Raw genomic sequence first — 21,013 nt, forward strand, 5'->3', positions numbered from 1 at the left:
AGGGAGAGTTTCCATTTAATCCACGTTCAGGGTAATGTGAGCTATCCTGTAGAAATTACAGATGTTACCGAGGGCACAGGTAACCTTAGACATCCGTCATTCCACACAATTCAGGGTGGTCTTTCACATCTCAATTACTTTCTCCCATTGACCTTTTAAGTGGAATGAAAGAACCAATGGGTATTTTTCATGACATCACCCGATGTCGTTTGCAAGTAGAAACACAACGACCAACATCCCCATCATCGCACACGGTCCAGAAGATACAGGGGCAGGTCATCCAGGATGTAACATTGGGAGTTCACACCACCTGATGAGTTTGTCTGGGTTTGGTACTTCTTAGAAACATAGAATCACAACAACAACAACAAATTGCATTTATATAGCGGCTTTCAACCTTGTGGAAAATTCTTAAATACGGTCTTACTTTGGAAGCCACTTTTTCTCAGTTCTCAAAGAGAATCAGCTTCCAAATTAAGCCTGAATCAGGACGGGAAAAAATTGCCACAATTCTGCACAGTCTTAAATTTTAAGGCATTTAAGGGATTTCTGATCCCTTGAGCGACAAAGTTTGAGTGGATGACCAGACTGACTGAATGAATGATTTGATTCACGGCGCAACATTTTATGGAGTGCTTAGCAGGCATGGAAACAGTTAATCATTTTGTAGCCTTCTATTTGTTTTGGATGGAAATAATGTCATGCGATAATACATCACTGTTCATCAGCACCAACCTCCCGCCTCACACTTGTATGCAACCCTGGATCACTTGGGCCAAAGAGTGCTGGATGTGACTTTACACATCAACACCGCCAAATGTGCTTACACGGATACCCTTCCTGGTTAGTAATAGCTTCTGCTGCTTGAAATAATGCGCCAAAGTGGTAGTGTGTTGACACAGCATCTATAATGTGCACAATGAATGAGCAATGAACACCTCAACATGTTTAGCTGTCAATTGCCTTATGTATGTATGTCAGCAACTTTACAAGTGTTGCTCTGCTTCCATTTTGTGAACTGTCATTTTGTGAAGAATCTGATTTATTACACTCCATTCACAATCTGCCAATCTTGACAACAGTACTGAAAATTCTTATCATGCCACAATCCACGCTGTATTCCCTCCTTTACGCTGTGAATCGAGCACTTTGTCTTTGCACTGGGGGAGATCGGCAATCGTTTGAAACGCAGCAAAAACGAAAGGCGTGATAGCTCACATATGGTTACAGCAGGGTGACTCGGAAGAAACTGCAAGAAACTGGGAGCCTTTAATTGGCAACTCAGAGCAATTGGAAAAGGATTCTCAAGGGATGCTGTGCAAGAATCAGGATCAAATAGGAGTCTGATAGTAAATTTTCTTTAGTTTGAGAATCGGCGCCGAGGAGATCAATGTCTCAGGTCTTGTAGCAAAAGAGGAGAGGATGGACATCAGCCAGCTAGTTCCAAGCAGCTGATATTTAAAGAACTCCCTGGGAAATGAATAATGCTTGCATTTTATAGTAGAATAATCTGCAGATAATTACTGGGAAACAAGGCAGTTGTCATTCATTAATAATATAGTATGTACGTAGTACGTACTAGGATTAGTTATTTTTGTTTCTTACCTAGTAAAGAAGCCCGGTCTGTTCCAAAAGACTGAAATTCGGGATATATTAAGATCAACGGCATCAAGATTTCCAGAAATAAGGAAGTAGCAGTTCCTCTATTTGTGGACTTTTATAAGCATTTGAAAGTTAATATCGTGACAATCATGTGGCTGCACTTCAAGCGATCCTGTGCACACGGCAAATTTCCCTTGAATTTGTGAAAGTTGCTGCCAGTTGGATTGAGAAATTAACCAATGCGTTTTTATTTTGCATTCAGGGGACTCCCAGAGTCCTACAGATGGAATGTCGGTTATCTTTCAGCTGTAGTTGATGTTTCATTTACGCTATCTGAACAATGTATTTTTACCCCTGTATCGTAGATTAATTTACCCCAGAGAGTCCCACCGACAGTCATGTAGGGATCAACAAATTAATATGGATGATTAAGTGGCCAGGACATTGGGAGAGATTCCCTTCTCTTTTGAACAGTTTGGTGGGATCTTTAACGTCTACCTGAAGAACAGGCAGACAGGAGCTTGGTTTAACGTCTCATCCTAAAGACAATCCAATGTATCTGTGTTCATTTTCCAGGAAGCATTAAATGCAAATTTTAGCAACTGCACATTTCTGAGCGACGTGTGATCAAATTCAGCTTAACATGAAGCAGATGAAAATTGTGGAGCATCTAGTGATGTATCATATCAATTACATCATTGGTAAATGGTCACAATATGTTTTGGGATTGCACAAAGTGTGACATGATTGACAGCCCAATTAAGTTTTTTTGGCATTAGAAATCTATGGTGTGCGCCCGCCCACAAAATACACAGTGACCACACTTTACAGCAAATCCTGTGAAGCGATTTAAGACGTCCTCCTGGCGTGAAAGGCGCTATAAATCCAAGAATGATTATATCATTGTATAACACTTCACTATATCGTCAAAACATCTCAAAGATTTACTGTAAAGTGTATTTGAAGGAGAATGCAGCAGCTAATTTGGCAACCACAATCTCCAAATGTCCAATGATAAATGATAAGACTGAATTTAACAATCTTCTGTAATTTCACACAGACTTAAAAGGCTAAGGTGATGTGGAATTTCAAGCCTCACATTGGCTCATGATAGATTCATCAGATAACTTAGGAGGAATTCTTGAGGCCTGAAATTCGGTACAGTGCAGTCCTGTAGCTCAGTGGTTAGAGCACTCGCTTTGCAAGCGAGAGACCTGAGTTCAATTCCAGGCAGAGGGCGAAACCTTGGGCAAGTTTCCTTACTCCACACAGAGCCTAATAATAACCCCTCCAAAACAAAACAATAATAAATTGGTCATTTTCAATCTACGATTGTTTGTGGGACATTGCTGTGCGCAATTGGCTGCTGCGTTCGCCCACAAATATACAGTCAATTCACTTTACAGTATATTCTGTGAAGCGCTTTGGGACGTCCTCCCGACGTGAAAAGCGCTATATCAAATGCAAAGATTATTATTATTATTATTCCAGAACCACACACTGATGACTAAAAAGCTTCTTGCTATGGCCTTTGGAATTGGAAATCCAGTTATGGACACCTGATGAAAGCATCACTGCTTTTAGAGTCCAGTGTGTGATAGACTTGATTGTACGCTGAAAAGGTTAAACACAATGTCTGGTTTTAGCAAACAAAAAACACACGCTTTGAGGTAGGATAACCTTTAGCCACACAAACGTGCTGTGTGGATAAACAGGCCCAATCAGCACAGTCAAAGCAGACCATTGCCCTCTCTATAAAACAGTGTTTTGCACACATAATGCATGGACTTCTTAGAAACCTGTGTTCAGCACTTACTCGTTAATGACATTTCCAAGAAAACACTCCCTGAGCCACGAACCATGTCCAAATGGCACGTATTATCGTGGTTCACAGCCGTTCATTGCTCTTTTGAGTAAGCCAGTGATTTGCAACAGACAAACAGGTTCCACTTTAGCTGGATCTTTATTCACTGGCTATAATAACCTTTAGGTCCAAAAGGTCTTTTATTGTGAATATAAAAGTAGATGTTGAGACTTACGCGGAGCTGAAGAAAGCCATGTGTCTGCCAGATCTTACCCCAAAAAACTGAATGTCAATCTGAAACACACAACAGAGACCTACTGTTACTCATGTTATATCCGTGCATTTTGAACTGTCAGATATTGCTCATGAGAATAAATTACAGTGTTAAAAATGCCACATACAAAATTGCAAGCAGGGCTGCTCTGCCGTGAAGCCTGACAGCCCAAAGATTGGAGCAAACACACTTGGTACAAAGGATGCCGTCAATCTAACGTCTGAATGGGAAATTTCACATTCTCAGCTTCTCTTACTGAACCATGTAATAGAGTGACTGAACAGCCATCCTCAAAATGTGTGAAAGTGAGAACAGGGAAAGGGTTCTTGAGACCCAGACATGGAGTTAAATAGTTATTTTATGATTAAACGATGAAAGAATTACCACTGCCAAATGGTGAGAATTATACTAACAGCAGAATGCTCCAATGGTGATAGCTAACCAGTGGAGGAAGTGCTGGCACGTTCACAAGATCACCAGCGAATATCGATATAGAAAACCCTTCGGCCCATTTAATTTCATCCTTCCAGATTATCAACACTACCATCTTCCCATTATTAGCATCGAACTGTTTCTCAAAATGCGTTCATCTTACTGATTCAACTACCCTTCCTAATAACCTGTTGCAGCTGTTGATTGCCCCCTGTGTAAAGAAATACTTTCTGGTCTCTTTCTTAAGTATCTTTCCCATCACAACCCTGAACCTGCACCCTCATGTCCTACTGCTTTGACATATCTGAAAGCATAATTCTGGGCTTAGTTTCTCAATCCCATTTATCACCTTAAAAAGACTCTACAATGTCCCCTTTGAGGCACCTCTTTTTAAGGCTGTATGAAAATTCTGATCCCAGATATTTTATGACCTACCTGTTAGCCAAGCACAGAAATGCGACTACCATTTTTGAAGGGCGCTATATAAAAATCAAGTCGTTATTGTTATTGTTCACGAGTAATTTTGCAGTTGTGGAAATTGTAATATTTGTGTAATAGTTGGAATCCGTTAAAAAATAGTTGACAGGTAAAATGTAGTTAGGACAGGCAGAAATGAATGTTGTGCGTGCAGATGAAAGGATTGAGCTTTCCCATATCTATTTGGCTACGGAGGCTTCACTATTTATAGCTGCAATGCCTCTGATGCTGAGTGTTACATTGAGCAGTTTCCAGTTTTGTTTTTGTCTGGATAGCACTGCACGTACTTCATCTTATCCTTTGGATCAGTAGTTTCATATTTCGCTTCTCGTTTCTTGGCGTTTTAAATAAAAACAGGTAGCTGAGAAGCGCACATCAGTTCTAAGATTTAGTGGCTTCAAATGCATTGTTTTTGTTGGCAGGTCTTTGATCTCACAGTCGAGGTTAACACTTCAAAGCAGCTCTGGGGGTGTGTTGCATTGTCAGAAATGCTGTGCTTCAGATGAGAAGTTAAACCGAGGTCCTGTCTGTCTGTTCAAGTAGATGTTAAAGATCCCATTGCATGATTTGAAAAGAGAAGAGAGTTTCTCCCTATTTCCCTGGCCAACAATGTCCCAGATACAATTGGTCATGCACTTTGTGAATGACTGTTTGTGGGACATTGCTGTGCGTGAATTGGTTGAACTTCTGGAATAAGATCCTAAATAGGAGCAGACGTAGACTGAGTACATGGAAATTGGGAAGTTTCCCTGAGTGCCTCTCCCTTTGTTTTTTAGACTGACCTTGTGAAACTCTCATGTTCTCTGCTCCAGGTTCTCCCTCTCCTCTGTTCACGAATGTCTAGCAGCCGTGATGAGTGCACTTTAATCATATAATTCACATATGTGCTACAGGTTGCAATACCACATCTGACTGAGCTACAGCCAAAGAGGATTGTGAGCTGTGGAATTTTGCACGTATTCATGTTTACTAGCGTTCAACACGGCTTGAACATGCTCAATTCATCAGGTTTATCCCCCCCCCCACCAACAACAATTGAAGGAAATTGGGAATCCTGATTTAAACAATGGCATATCGAGCTAGTTGTCTGTGCTTTTTGGCGGCCACATTTTACATGACAATTCCGATCCCTTTTGGGGAGCCAGACCGCCACTGAATGGGAGTAATCATATAAACAGCTCTTAAACTAACAATTTAATCCTAATGTTAAATATTTGGACTTTGTCTCTGTCACTGGATACTGCTGATATTAAAAGAAATTCCGATCCATGCCTTTCAAGATCCTTCCTTTTACCTCCAACAACCTCGAATGCTAATCTTTTGATTTCGAGCTTTCATCACTGGACTGTTTTGATTTAATAATAATAACAACAATAATACCCATCCTGCCACCCTTCTGTTACAGCACTAAGCTGCTTCTTAAATGAATCTTGTGTCCTGTCCTCTGTCGCGCTTCCTCATCACCCATCCTTTCCCATCCTGAAAGGGAGAACAGCACCATCCTGCCAATGATTGCATGAACCAGCGGAAGAGTACATGTGACACCAAACAAGAAGAGGTAGCTAGTGTTTCCAGGCTTGACAAATTGTCATGTGAGGAATTCCACATGACATGTGCTAATCAGTAAAGAAATAGGTTTGACTGGTTAGCACATCACAATTTAGTCAAATAGTTGTAATAATAATAATACCTGCATTTGATATAGTGCCTTACCACGTCGTTGAGACGTCTCAAAGTGCTTTACAGGATATACGGTAAAGTGAATTGACTGTATATGTTGTGAGCAAAACTCTTCTCTTTTTTCCTTCTGTAAACATTTTTTATCTTCTGCTCCTTCTCTCCAAAGAATATGGCTGAACTAAAGTGATAACGAAATGCACTAAAAAGATCATGTGTCTGTTCTTTCCTGAAAATGACTGCTGCGGTATAAAGTCGTTCACTAGTTTGGAAAGGACCTGCTGTGGAGGTGGTACTGCGCCAGTTTTGAACATCAAAGTGCAAAAAATTCTAATTATTAGACTACCAATGTATGCTCATTGACAGGAAGTATAGTAAGAATGTATTTGTAAATCACTTGCAAGTTAACCCAAATTTGTAATTGTGGAGAAACTCTCCATTCCTCCTGTCGACCGATCCACCCCTCATTGAGGTGAAACGGTTCAGATTTGGTGTGTCTGCCTGGTTCAGTTGGGAGCACTCTCGTTTCTTAGTCAGAAGGTTGTTGGTTCAAGCCCCAAGTTGAGACTTTGAACTCACGTATTCCAGACTGACACAGGCAATTTGTGTACAGTGATTTCCCCCCAAAAGCCATGCAGTGAATATCTGGGGTATTTGTTGGCCAGGAAACTGGGAGTAACTCTCTTTTCTCTCCGAACAGTGTCATGGGATCTTTAATGACCACCTGAATAGGGATCTCAATTTATGTCTTATCCAAAGGACAGAACCTCCAACAAACCAACACAACACCTGCACTGCCGCAGAGTGTCATTTTCTCTCTCTGCACATAATTCTTGCCTTTCATCTCACCGGGGGAAGAATAAAAATCAGTGGTTTCAGAAAAAAGACACAGCCATCAAGATAACAATGGGCTGTGATGCACAGTTTGATTGTGAGTGCTTTAATCAATCAAAGCCCACATACAGAATATTTTACGTTTGCCTTTGCCGTCTAACCAGTCGTGTTCCCCCGCATTAAATGGATTGAAGCACAAGTTAACTTGCACTAATGGGAATATAAAAATGATGTTTTGATGAGCTGTGGTGAAAATTTTTTCGCCTGCAATGACTTTGCTTAACACGCATTTAATAAAAAGCTTCTGTAAACAACCCATCCATCAGGACAGTTCCTGCCTCGCAGAACATAACTGAATCACTCTCTCCCTGTTGGTTTAATCGGACACAAATCAGTTGTAATGAATAATTAATTTAGCGGGGATTTTTAAACGCAGGGTCCGACAATTGATTTCTGATCTCCTTCAGTGCGAGTGTTGTTTGCATGTCACAAGAGAGGTTTGGATGATGACGTCCCTTTGGCCCATTTGATCTCATCCTTCCAGAATGCCAACCCTACCCCAGCGTTCAGCCATCCAAAGTCTTGGCATGCACAAACCCTACTTTATAACCCATTCAAACTGTTGATTAATTTAGTGAGGATTTTTAAATGAAGCGTCCGACAACTGATTTGATTACCCCTGATTACCCTCTTACGGTCCTGATTATACAAAATGGCATCCAGTTCTCTGCCTTTTCAAATATTTATGCAGCTGTAGACAGGAAGCTCTTATAATAACTTCCTCCTGTGGTAGACAAAGGTTTTATCATAACAACTTTGCCATTGTTTGGGGATCAGTAAACACTACAGATGGATTTGATGTTAGCAAGACTTTTCCATTGTTTCCTGCTTGACTTGGTTTATTGTCGAGATCCATTTCAAAAAGGTATATTTGTGTATTTGTAATTCCCCCCCCCCCCCATTCACACCCCCACATCACACTCTCCCCATTAAACTGGTATGGTTTGTTCCCTGAGCTGCTTTAACCAACAAAAGGTTTAAATAAGTAGCTTAAATAGAAACCTGGCTCCTAAGCCTACTTGGTTGAGTCTCTCTTGGTTGCTTTGTACTGCTGCTGTGGCTATTCCACTCACTAAAAGCTTTAGGGAGGAAAGAGGCTCTCTACATGCCATCATGCACATATTAAGCATTTAGTTTTTGGTCAGCCAGGTGTTTGACACATGCAGAAACCCATCACCGTAAGAGTCTCCAAACCAAATTGAGAATTCCATGCATCCCACCTACACATGGAAATTCCAGAGGTGGATTGTTGGAATGGAACGCGTATTCTCTCTCTCCGTGGAGGGGCACATCCTGCTCAGCTAATTCCGGAAAGTATTGGGCGCAGGTTTGTAAATGAAACGTATCTTACTACATTGTAGAACGAGTCCATTTTAGCCTAAAGCTAGTTCCTAACAGGCATGGAGACAATAGCACAAAGGTGTTTGGCAAACACGCTCAGGACGGCTATAAACGGGAAAGTGAAAATATCCTAGTGGGGGAGGTAAAGACATACAGTTCCAAGCACAGCATCTTGGGATGTCCTCCCGACGTGAAAAATGCTATACAAATGTAGTCGTTCTTGTCGTTGTACTGGTTACTGTGACATTAGCAATGCGATTCCACATTAATGCCAAAAACAAAGTGGCAGATGGTAGCGCAATGTTTATTGCATTAACTCACTTTTGCTGATGTTAATATCAGTTTTCAGCCTGTATCATGCCCCCCAAGCATGATTATATAAACTCTGAAAATCTCATAAATAGAATCTATTTATCTTGGAACAGTGATTGGTTAAGTGAGGCTCTGCCTAAAATTCATTAAGTGTATAATATCTTTTATATCTTCAGGTTATGAAATGGGAACATGTGGAACAGCTGTTTTCCATCCTTGTTCTGAATTTCGAAACCTTTTAGCTTGATCCGTATGCGGTCTACCATTTATTGGATGGTGAAGGCTCTCAGCTATTTTATTAGATGGTTGCTGCACAATGTCCAAAAATTCAGCATTAACAGTAGTTCCAAATCAATTGGTTTTTTTNCCCCTGGCAACAAGCCAACAAAGTGTGGACTTGGTGAGGACTATTTTACCATGGAAACAAACTTCGAAAACACAACTGCAGGCTTCTGTAAAGAACATCCATTAACGTGCAAAGGCTGAGATTCAAACACCATACTACCTGTTAGCGAAACCAAAATATATCCATTAAGCAGACAGGCACAACTATTTCATGGTCTTAGACGTAAAACACTTGAATTTTCTTGAAGTGGGTGATTAGCGCTCTGAGTCGCTACCCTGCATGAGGGGAGCTATATAAATGCAAGTTGTTATTCTTGTTCTTCTCGAAGACGTGATAAGGCGCTATATCAAATGCAAAAAAATATTATTATTGTTGTTGTTGGTTACATTACTACAGGGGCATTTTTTCATTTTTCATTACACAGCAACAGAACAGGCACACGAGTGACTTCTTCGATGCGTACCATGGTTCAATATCACACAACACATGATTCTCTGACAGGTGGATGTAGATATTTATGTTGAGTGTTTCACTGCTGATTTAGGCAGTGAAACACTCACTGAAATTTAGAACCGAAAGCAAGAACAGGCTGGAAATGAACTGCAGGTAAATCAGCCAGGTTAACATTTTGAGTTTGGTCAGACTAACACCTGGGCTTTCAAAGAATGTGTTTGAGTTGGAGCTTACCAATGCTCTAATCTGGAAAGCTGAACTCTTTCTCTTCCAGCTGCTCATTTACCTTCTGTCCCTTTGCAACCTTTATTTAAAATTTTCAGCATCCGTTGTTCTCCTGGCGAGAATCCAACCAACTTGTGTCTCCTCTGGAAAGTGGGTGTTGGACTTAAGAGAGAAGTAGCTGTAAAGAGATGTGAGTATTAATTATGGTTTGTTCGGGTTGTGTTGGGCTTTGAAGTGGATAAAAGTGCCCACGGCCAATTTCAGCAAAGCATATCAGTAAATCCTCAGAATCAATCCAGTCCCCGTTGGCATCACAGTTGCAAAATGGCACTTGTTCCTTCCCCTGAACTTGCTCAGTAACCCAATTCCATCAATCCCCCAAATTTTATCTGTCAGTTACTTGCCTAAGAGGAAACGAAAAGCTAAATTTAGATTGCGTATTACAATTAACTTGCAAAGTGAGTTATCATGGCTGACATTCTCAATGTGGTTACTGTGGGAGCAGCGAGAGGTGTTTGCAGCATATCAACCATTGCATTTCCCCTTCACATCATTAATTGACACCCTGACACATTTCACCCACAAAATACACAGTCAATCCACTTTACAGTATATTCTGTGAGGTGCTTTGCGATGTCTCAATGACGTGATAAGGTGCTATATCAAATGCAAGGATTATTATTACTATTATTCTATGTGATGTCATTCATATAACATAGACATGGTCTTATTTATTTCACTGCGACTTTCACACGTGACACAAGTTACAAAATCAGGCGACAGAAAGAGACAGACGCTCAACCCAAGTCGCTCTCTGGCTTCCTCGAGGACCTTCAGCCTTTAAGCTAAATTTAAATTTATGTCAGTGACGTACTGTTCAAGTCATCTGTGAACCATACATGGACTACTGGTAGTGTAATGACACAAGAGAATGCAATTAGAAACAACATAAAGCATGTGGGATGGGAATAAGCCTCATGCTCCCTACATAACAGTAATTATTCCATCCTCCAGTGTCAAAATGGAACAACTAACCACCATCGAATGTGGTTTTGTAGTCTCTCTTCCCCCCAGTTACCGTTTCACCGTATCCACTCGGAAGCAAATGATCTTCAAGACAACTGACTGCAATCAGCTTTCTGTCCCTGTCCGAGGAATCATTTCAATAAAATGAGCACAAATAAGGAATGTGTCAGGTTAGCTCGGTTGGTTTGTTTCTGAGCCAGAGAACATGAATTCATTTCCACAAATATTGCAGGAGAGTGAATGTCAATAAACTAGTGTGATATTATGCTGTTCAACATTTATAGAAATTCTGCACTTTATGTAAAACAGGTTTATTGGACAGATAGTCAATTTGGCTGGAAATACGGACTGCTCTCACAGTGTTGGTCGCATGTGAACAACTGCAGGGGAAAAACTACAGCGGATAAAGAAATTGAATGAAATTGACGCTGTTAACAAGTTGATTTGAGAAGACCGTCTTTCTCCTTTTTCAAACAAAATAATGTTGGTTTGGGGTGCTTTGGCAACAGAGAGAACTTATTTTGTGTGCTGTGACATATGTTCGAATTGGTTGCTTAACCAGCATCATTATATCGCACACATTTGTGTGGTTTAAGAAATAAAACGGTGCTTTGCGTTGCTGTCCTTCGCAAGAACTCTATATACAGGTGTTATTATTAAAAAGTAAAAATACAAAGGTGCATAATGTTAAATAATATCACAGATATCAGTTCAAATGATTAGGGAACAACAAATTATTCTGTGCTAATGTTGGTAATTGGCCTTCAATTAACCCCGAGTAGCACTTGTTGTTTGCTTTGTTCAGGTGGGAAGCCACATTTCTTTTGACGTTTTGGGATTGTAATATAGTTCATGAAGAACAGCACCTTCTCTTTAATAAATGTAACAGCAACAGCAGGTGTAAAAGGGCCCTGCAAACATTACATTGAACATCAACATATTTGAAATATTAAGCATTTCAAGAGACATTTAGTCCTGCAGCTCAGTGGTTAGGGCACTCGCTTTGCAAGTGAGAGACCTGAGTTCAATTCCAGGCAGAGGGCGAAACCTTGGGCAAGTTTCCTTACTCCACACAGAGCCTAATAATAATCCTCCAAAACCCAAAACAATAATAAATTGGTCATTTTCAATCTACGACTGTTTGTGGGACATTGCTGTGCGCAATTGGCTGCCGCGTTCGCCCACAAATATACAGTCAATTCACTTTACAGTGTGTTCTGTGAAGCGCTTTGGGACGTCCTCCCGATGTGAAAAGCGCTATATCAAATGCAAGGATTATTATTATTATTATTATTATTTAAGTCTGGCAAATGCACCAGGAAATGGAAGTGAGAGAGAGAGTTTGGTGTCAGTAAGGCTTTCTCATTTCTTTGCCTTGACAAGTTACCTGGCAACAGCAGCTCACTTTGTAAGTCACATTTAAACAGAGCAACATGCAATCGATATTTGTTAATTTCACAGCTAGTTCCTTTTTTTCCTCTGGAGATTTGATGTGACAGATCTGTCCTGACATCATTGCTTTGTACTTGTATATTAATGCAAGTCACTAAACTCAACTGTTAGTGATAAGGTGCTATATCAAGTGCAAGGATTATTATTATAAACCATGTTGATTCAGATAATCTCATTTATTTGAAACTTTCTTTTGAATGTAATTTCCGGCATGATGTAACAATATACTAGCTGATAACTGTGAAGTTATCAGCATTTTCTGAAGAGATCAGCCTCGCCTGAACATTCACGATTGCTCAGAACTGTGGCATTCAATTGTGTGTCGCAACCAATTGTGGATTGAAACGCAACCTTCAAACGGTTCTTCAAAAGCAACCAGCTTCAAAATTAAGAGCGAATTTAAGGCTTTTTCTTGCGTAAAGTTTCTCATGTTTAGCAGTACATTTCCTTCCCGAGATTAAGTCTTAGAAAATGCTCAACTTCTATTCCATTTCCTTCCATTTTCCCTCCGTCTCAATCAGCATGATAAGTTACTTTCATCGCAGGAGAATGTCTCAAAGTGCTTTACAGGATTTACTGTAAAGTGCAGTGAATGTGTATTTTGTAGGTGAACAAGGCAGCCAATTTGCACACAGCAATGTCCCATGAGGTGAATGACCAATTGTATCTGGGTGATTGTTGGCCAGGATGCTTTTCTTTTCAAATAGTGTCATAGCACCTTTGACGTCAAAGTGTCCATGATTACACGAGTCCAAAGTGCTGCTTGAAACCCCAACTTTCTGACTCAGAGGCGAGATTACTACCAACTGAGCCAGGCCGACACGTAGCAGTCAAAGCTCTTCTGAAATATTCAGGCATTTCTTGCGTTGGAGAACAAATATTCTCTGCCATTGTATTACTTTCCTGGAAATTTTCATCCTGTCGAGTATACGATCCTTTTTATTGCCTTTGCTCATCGTTAACATTGACTCTTCAATTACACAAATTACCTAAAAAGGCAGTAACTGCATCCTGCCAGCAAACATGGGGTCATTGTATCCAACTGGTAAATGCATATATTAATGATTCTTCCGAAGTACTGTATTCTATTACGTCAAATAGTGTGTGGTCCTGGCAAAGCAAGCAGCCTCGGGCAGTTTAATAGCGTGCCAGTTATGGAAGTCAGAAATATCCTTAGATGATTTGCATAGTTTATTAGCAAGCCAGCCAGATGTGCTCCAACATATCCCAACCCTCCCACTCTCTCTGGACGATGACGTAAACTTGTTCTCCTTTAATTTAGTTAATGCTCTTTCCCGTGCAAGCAATCCCCTGTCTATGCAGCCAGTCAAGGGCCCATTACTCACAGCTCATCGTGTCACGGCTGTTTCCACGAATCAGTCAACAATAGACAAGGGGCAGATAGCTGCTGCTACATCAGTTTGCTTCTCAGTCTTATCAAACATCTGGCTCCTGATCACAGACTTTGAGTTTGAGCCTGCAATTCTAGGTGTTCAGACCACATTATGCGTCAGACCTTGATTTGTTTTTAACTTCAATTTATTTCATTTTCCCACTGTTCTTTGAAAGAAAAAAAGCTTCCAAATTAAGAGTGAATTTAAGAATGTTCCACAGTTCCAAAGTTCTTAAATTGGAAGGCAAAATGGTCACGTAGGCGTACCTTCAGCCACTTCAAGCCTAACCTCTCTCGCTCCCTGCCTCAATCCCTCCGCATTGCTCCTTCTATATCTATTTTTAAAAGATATCTTAAGACCTATGTCTTCGATCGCGCCAATGGTCACCTCCCCCTTCTCCCTTGCTCAATGTCCAACCCCATCACTGTGCATCACGATCCTGTGTGAAGGTCGCAAGGGTTGTTATTTTGTGACACATGATGAGAATAATAATGATCCTTGCGTTTGATATAGCATCTACTTGACATGAAAGGCACAATATCAAAATACAAATGCAAGAGCAAAGATTAGCCACACTAAAAGGCAGATTGAAGGATTGTGCCAGGCTGATGGCACAAGAATGTGGAATATTGCATTTCGAGCCAAACAAGTGACTAAATCTCTCACGTAAGATAAATATTTATCATTAAAAATAAATTTGTCCAACTTTAAAAAGGGCAAGTTTTTTAATCTGACCAGCATTTTGACTGCTTCTGGAAGACAACTTACACTTCAAATCTTAAACATACCGTTAGTATTTCATTTTTTCCCTCCTTGGTCTTTTAACACGCACAGATAATTCTTCTGATGAACCTAATCTCTGCCAGTGGCGTAAATTGTGTTTTATCTTTGATGCATTCTCAGCGTCCAGTGTGCTATCGGATGTGCGATCACAGTCTACGTGAGGCACTCCTGAGCTATAAAATACACGATTCATTCATTTCCCACTGATGACCTTCTGAAATACAGCCTGAATCTGGCCTTACAAGGCACTGGAACAAGAATAAAAGGAAATACTCGATATACAATGAATTGCAACACAGTGTCTTAGAGTTGAGGACAGATTGATGGGGTGATAATTTCCTCTGTCTGACGGGGATATGTGACCAAATTGAGTCAGATCAGCCTCAACCCAGCACAAAAGCAGATTTCAGATATTTGCTCTGTTGCACTGCATATTTCTATTGCTGAATGTGGGTTTATAGTTACATGATTGCATTCTTATTTTTGTTATATCCCGACATGAAAGGCCCGATACAAATGTAATTTGTTGTTGTTGTTAAAGCCCATTTATAGTACAGTAGTGTGTGTGTGTAAATATTGTCTCCACTGATTCTTTTTAAGAACTGCGGAAATTCAGCTTGTAAATGAAGAGTGTATTTCAGGGGTTTTCCGTGCGTTCTTGTGGATGCACTCTAATCTATGTTTATGAAATTTTAATGGTAACACTTCGATTTTATCTTTAGGTTTACCCTAGAATACCGTGTATAGTTCTGGTCACCATGATGTAAGGGAGCTTCCTAGGCCCTAGGGGTAGGGCAGCGGAAAGCAATGAGGATGATCCAGAGTGTGAGACGAATGAGCTGCGAGTAATGATTCTTCAGGCTTGAAAAGAGACATGTCAGAGGGAAGCTGATAGAGATGTATATGATTTTAAAGGGGAATTGAGAAAGAAAACTCAGAACAATATTTCCGGATGCACCGAGACACCAGAACAGGAGGACCCACATTTAGAGTTGCAAAGGGGAAGTTCAGAACAGACATCAGGAAGTTGTATTTGTTAACCAGAAGGTGATTCATGAATGGAACAAATTATCAGGAAAGGTGTTTGAGGCCAGTGTGCAGGAACTTGTTTAAAAAAACAGCTCGATGGTGTGATGGGACAGTGGTAGGGCAGGTATTCTGGAACCAAATGAGCAGAAGGCGCCATCTGAACCTCTCTTGTGATTTGTTGACCTGATGTCAGACTGGAAGAATTAAAGAGTCTGCGCATTAAATGTTGCTGCCACACAATGGATGATTCAGTGGCTTTATGGTTTCGGCAGGAGCAAAAGGAGGTACTGAGGTCAACTGTGCTGTATGTTGTGTGTGTCAGAACCTAAACTGAAATTGAGCGATTGTGTTTTATGGTTTGTCTGCTTATAAATCAAATTCATAAGGTCAATCCCTTTGCAAAAATATTAAACTCACAGTTGGTTGCCATTTGTTAACGTTGTCATATAGTGTATTGATGGGATTCAGTGGCTATTTGTCAGGGTAACTGAAGTGAACGTCAATGGGGAAGATATTCACTTTGGCATAATGACCCCAGCGAGGATATTTGTTCTTGACTAACAGCTTTACTTGCCAACCAGATGAATATAGATCATAGCAACACAGGAATGTACAGGATAGAAAAAGACAAGTGTGATCCATCTGGAAAGTCCCAAACCCACAAATTGATAACCCAACACAAGTTTTATAGCTGTCTCATCCCCTCTTGAATGTTAACGCAATCTTTCTCTGGTCTTACAGTACATATTGTGAGCATTCTAGAAGGATAAGATCAAATGGCCGAAGAGCATTCTTCATCCAAACCTCTCTTGTCACCAGTAAGATAAGTGGAAAGAATGGGAAGCTCCACGAACATTTTGATATGTAATTACTGGTACCTGAGACACAAATCCCCCCAAATAAAATCGGTCATGGCTGTTTGTGGGACATTGCTGTGTGCAACTGGCTGCTGTGTTTTGCCCACAAAATACATAGTCAATCCATTTCATAGTATCCTGTGAGGCGCTTTGAGACATCTCGATGACTTGATAAGACGCTATGTCAAATGCAGGGACTATTATTATTAAACACTGTATAAAGGACATGTTGTTTAGTGTAAGTGATGACAGAGGGGATTTGGTAATTGTTTTTGTTTGAGCAGTCCACACATGTTTCCATTGTACGTCTGGGCTAAAAGTATTGGCAAATAGCATGATTGGTGCCATTTTCCAGCACAGATCTTGCATTAAGGGATAATTTTAATAAGTTCAATTGATGTCATCAGCTGTCCACATGAAGCCATTATAAGAAGGAATAATTGTACAGCAACAGATGGTGAACTGAGTAATGCTCCTCTGGATGTTATACTGTATCATTAACCATTTATTTAGCCTTAGGTTGCAATTTACTCTGCACCACTGAATATTTAACAAGCATTTTTCTCAGCGTTTAGAACTGAGAGATTCAGAAGAAGAAAACCCTTTCACCCTTTTTATTTAATTCTTCCAGAGATCCCACCCTACTGCCATGATCCTGTGTAATATTTTGACACACTCTAGGCTGGTTCATTGGACACACAGATGGTATAAGATCATTTTTGAATCTGTTGTTATTATTACAGATACAGACAAATGATGGCTTTATCCTTTGCTACTAATATGTCTCGATTTTCAGCTGTGAGAAGAACGTTTATGTTGTTTCAGAAAGTAATAGCAAAATCCTGATCAAAATATATTGACTTTGTGAGAAATGTGATACAGTTTCTGGACATTGTATGTTTATGAGTTGCCAATTGTATGATATCAACCACAAACCATGGGATGGTTCACTTTGTTGGGATTAAATAATGAACATTTTGAGTACTAAAATATCCTTTAGCTTTTAAAACATTCATGTTTGTCCTTTCGCATGACAGTGAAATACTGATTTTCTAAAGGTGGTAACACATGCACCGCCCCAGTAGGCTGTAGAAGCCGAATCAATTTAAAGGAGAGAGGGATAGATACTTAAGAACTGAGGAAAAAATCCTACAAAATGAATTAAAAGAGCAGCCATGATCTATTATATTGTACTGGACGAACAGGATCGATGGGGCGAATCATTTCCTCTGATGCTGGAATTAGCCCATAAATGGCAAGACCCTCTCTGCAAGAGCAAATTATTTCTATGCATTATTATTATTATAGCCTTTCTTCATCCTTTTTACCCAGTAGGTTTATGGTATAATAATAATAATCATAATAATCCTTACATTTGATATAGTGCCTTAGCACGTCTTCGAGACATCTCAGAGCACTTCACAGAATATACTGTAAATTGAATTGAATGTGTATTTGTGGACGAAACGAGGCAGCCAATTGCACACAGGAGTGTCCCATAAACATTCGTATACTACAACTTTCACATCACTGTTGTTCTTGGGATGTTGCTGTGTGCAAACTGGCTGCTGTTTTCACCCACTGCACTTTACATTATATCATGTGAAGCACTTTAAGTCGTCCTCCCGGCATGGAAGGTTTGATTTCAAATGTATGAATGCTGATCATTTTGAACAGACTTTCACTGAAAGCAAATAGTCTTGTGAATGAAACTTGTCACTCTGTGATAATCACATGAATGAATGGACACTGTTGAATTTCGAGAGACAGAGAGATAGAGAGAGGGATGCAAGCGCCAAATTCTACCTGATCTTAGCCTGAAAAATATAATCATGAAAGGTTCTTAAATTCAATCGGAATTCAGAAGCCATTTTTCTGCAGTTATGTTTATTTTTAAAATGCTTACAAATGAAAGTTGCATTTAATACAATGGTTGAGTGCGTGCATGACTGTGGAAATTTTTTAAACGTAGCCTTCATTTATAAGAACTGCAGAAAAACGGCTTCTGAATTCCGATGGAAATTAAGAACCTTTCACGATTATATTTTTCAAAATGGAATTTCAGAGCTGCAGTCAATCTGTTAAATTCCCCAAAATAGACTGAGTTGTCTGTGAGGAGAATGTAAATTCCTCACCACAGGCAGTAGAATTCCATTGCTCGGTGCAAAGATGTACAGTGCCATATTTGTAGTGACAAAATGAAAATAATTCAGCCAGCTATGTCCTCAGTGCGTAAACTGGCCCAAGTACGAGGGCAGAATTCAGAGCAGCAAAATGACTCGAAATGTTATTGAAATAACCCTGTGGCGTATCTTGAGCAAGTCACTTACGTCGAACACTGCATTTGCACTTAATTTAATAGTGGAAAATGCTGGGCAATCAAAGGTAGTTGGCATCTTCTAAAAATGTGTGGTTAAGGGCTCCACCTGCCGGTCAATATTCCACAACTACATTCATTTCAGGAGCTTTATCTTCCCCAAGCTTCTCATGTGCAACATGTACAATGTAATAATAATAATCCTTGCATTTGATATAGCACCTAATCAAGAGCTCCGGGACGAGACCCTGCGTGAAGAGCGCGATATAAATGCAAGGTGTTTTTGTTGAGATGTCTCAAAGCGCTTCACAGATATGCTGTAAAGTGACCTTGTATTTTGTGGGAGAAAAGCGGCAGCCCATTGCACACAGCAGTGTCCCAGTACCCTTGCATGTGAAAATACAATTTGGGAATTATACCGACAGCATTCCCCCCACTCCCCCATCACCGCCCACATCCCACCCTCCACACCCCCCCCCATCCAACGCGTACACACACCTTCCAGAAAGAGTTTCTGACTATCAATCAGCAGCAACTCCAGCTCCAACTCCAGCCCCTTCTCCCCAAATATCCCCCTCTCCCACGCTGCCTTTGAGAGGATTTACTGTTTAAACGTGGTAATAAAATATTATCAATTTCCAAAGGATGAAGGGCTGAGTGGGCCCGAGGGGATTCAAACCCAAGTGGTCCAGTCTCCAATGAAATTAACCGTTCCACTCAGAATGGTTACAATTTTGAAATCAAACTGCAATAAATGCCACACAAAGCATTGTTTGTCACATCATAAATGTATACCGTGGGGAATAGCAGTTCTAGAGACTTTAGGCACGGCTGTAAAGATTAAGACTATAACTACAACCAATGAAATGTTTGTGGAAACAATCAACTTGTTTTCTTCAGTAGGTTGGCCTCCAGCTGGAAGTTTCAACCGCCAGAGTGAATCACTCGCTCTTTACTACTTCGCTCTGTCACTCGTGTTAAAGGTTAGAATGTGGAGGGGTTTGTAAAGCCTTCATCGATGCCTCAAGTAATTTTCTTGTCGCTTGTTAAAAGTGTCTGTATCGATGTCCAACCTGACGGTTTATTTCAGCTTTTGGGGGGGGAAAGTTGATCACCAGAAATCCAATCGGTTAATACTTGGCAAAACTCAACTGTGTAAATTCTCGACACAGGCCAATATTTTTGAAACAAACTTTTATTGCCTGCCTTTGTAACTGGGCAAAAGTTACAGTATTAGGAAGTGAGGAGTAAGCAGCGAAGTCAGGCTGAATTTTTTAATATCAATTATAAAGGAAGGCCATTGAAGCAAAATTAAATAAACCAATCCAACAGACAATGAGATCAGTTTCTGGTGAGGAGGAGGTGGTTGGACAATAAAAAGTCAATATCAACATGCTTTTCCTACAAAACACTTACTGATCTTCTCTAGGTCCTTATTTCATACGTTGTCGTCACTTGGAATAGCTATGTCAATGATACTGCAAGTACAATCTAGTGGGGTTTATGATGATATCTGGTTTGTTACCGATTACTGTTCCATCTGTATGTACTTGTGAGTCCCAGATTATTGCGATGTTATCTTTTGATATCACTTTTACTGGTTGATGTTCATACCAGTTGGTACATCAATATCAAAGTGTTTACAAATTGTCCAGGGGATATACAGTATTTTACAGTACAGCTACTTTGTTACGTCAATTCAGGTACTCAGTTAACTGGGACTGAACATTCTGACAATATGTGGTCTACTGTTTTTTGATTATTAATATTATTTGTTCAGAAAATTGCGGACTCTGATATCGGCCACGAGGGGGCACTTCAAAATTTAAGATTATTAGTAAAGAACAAATTTTAAAATGATGTGTCAAAAAATGTCTTAAAGCAATTCGTAGGGAATTGCTGTCAGGTGGAGTGACTGTGTGTCTGTAGACAAATGCAACAGCAAATTTGCACAGAGTTCATAGTCATAAAGTGAATAACTCATAGTCATAAAGTGAATAACTCATGTGACTCAGAGATGGTTGGTCAGGTTATTGGGAGAAACTCCCAAACTCCCTATTCTTTTTTGAATAGTGTCATGGGATTTTTGTTTTAAATGCAAAGGATGCCATCTCCAACACAGCGCCCGACGCCCGCCCCCCAGCATTGCATTGGAGTGTCGGCCAAGACTATGAGCTTAAAAGTTTTAACCTGAGGCTCAAACACGCAACCTTTTGACCGCTAAAGAGGTGAGAGACCGCTACCTTTGCGAGCGAGAGACCTGAGTTCAATCCCAGGCAGAGGGCGAAACCTTGGGCAAGTTTCCTTACTCCACACAG

This window comes from Callorhinchus milii, unplaced genomic scaffold (assembly GCF_018977255.1).
Source record: "Callorhinchus milii isolate IMCB2004 unplaced genomic scaffold, IMCB_Cmil_1.0 Scaffold10, whole genome shotgun sequence".
NCBI lineage: Eukaryota > Metazoa > Chordata > Chondrichthyes > Chimaeriformes > Callorhinchidae > Callorhinchus > Callorhinchus milii.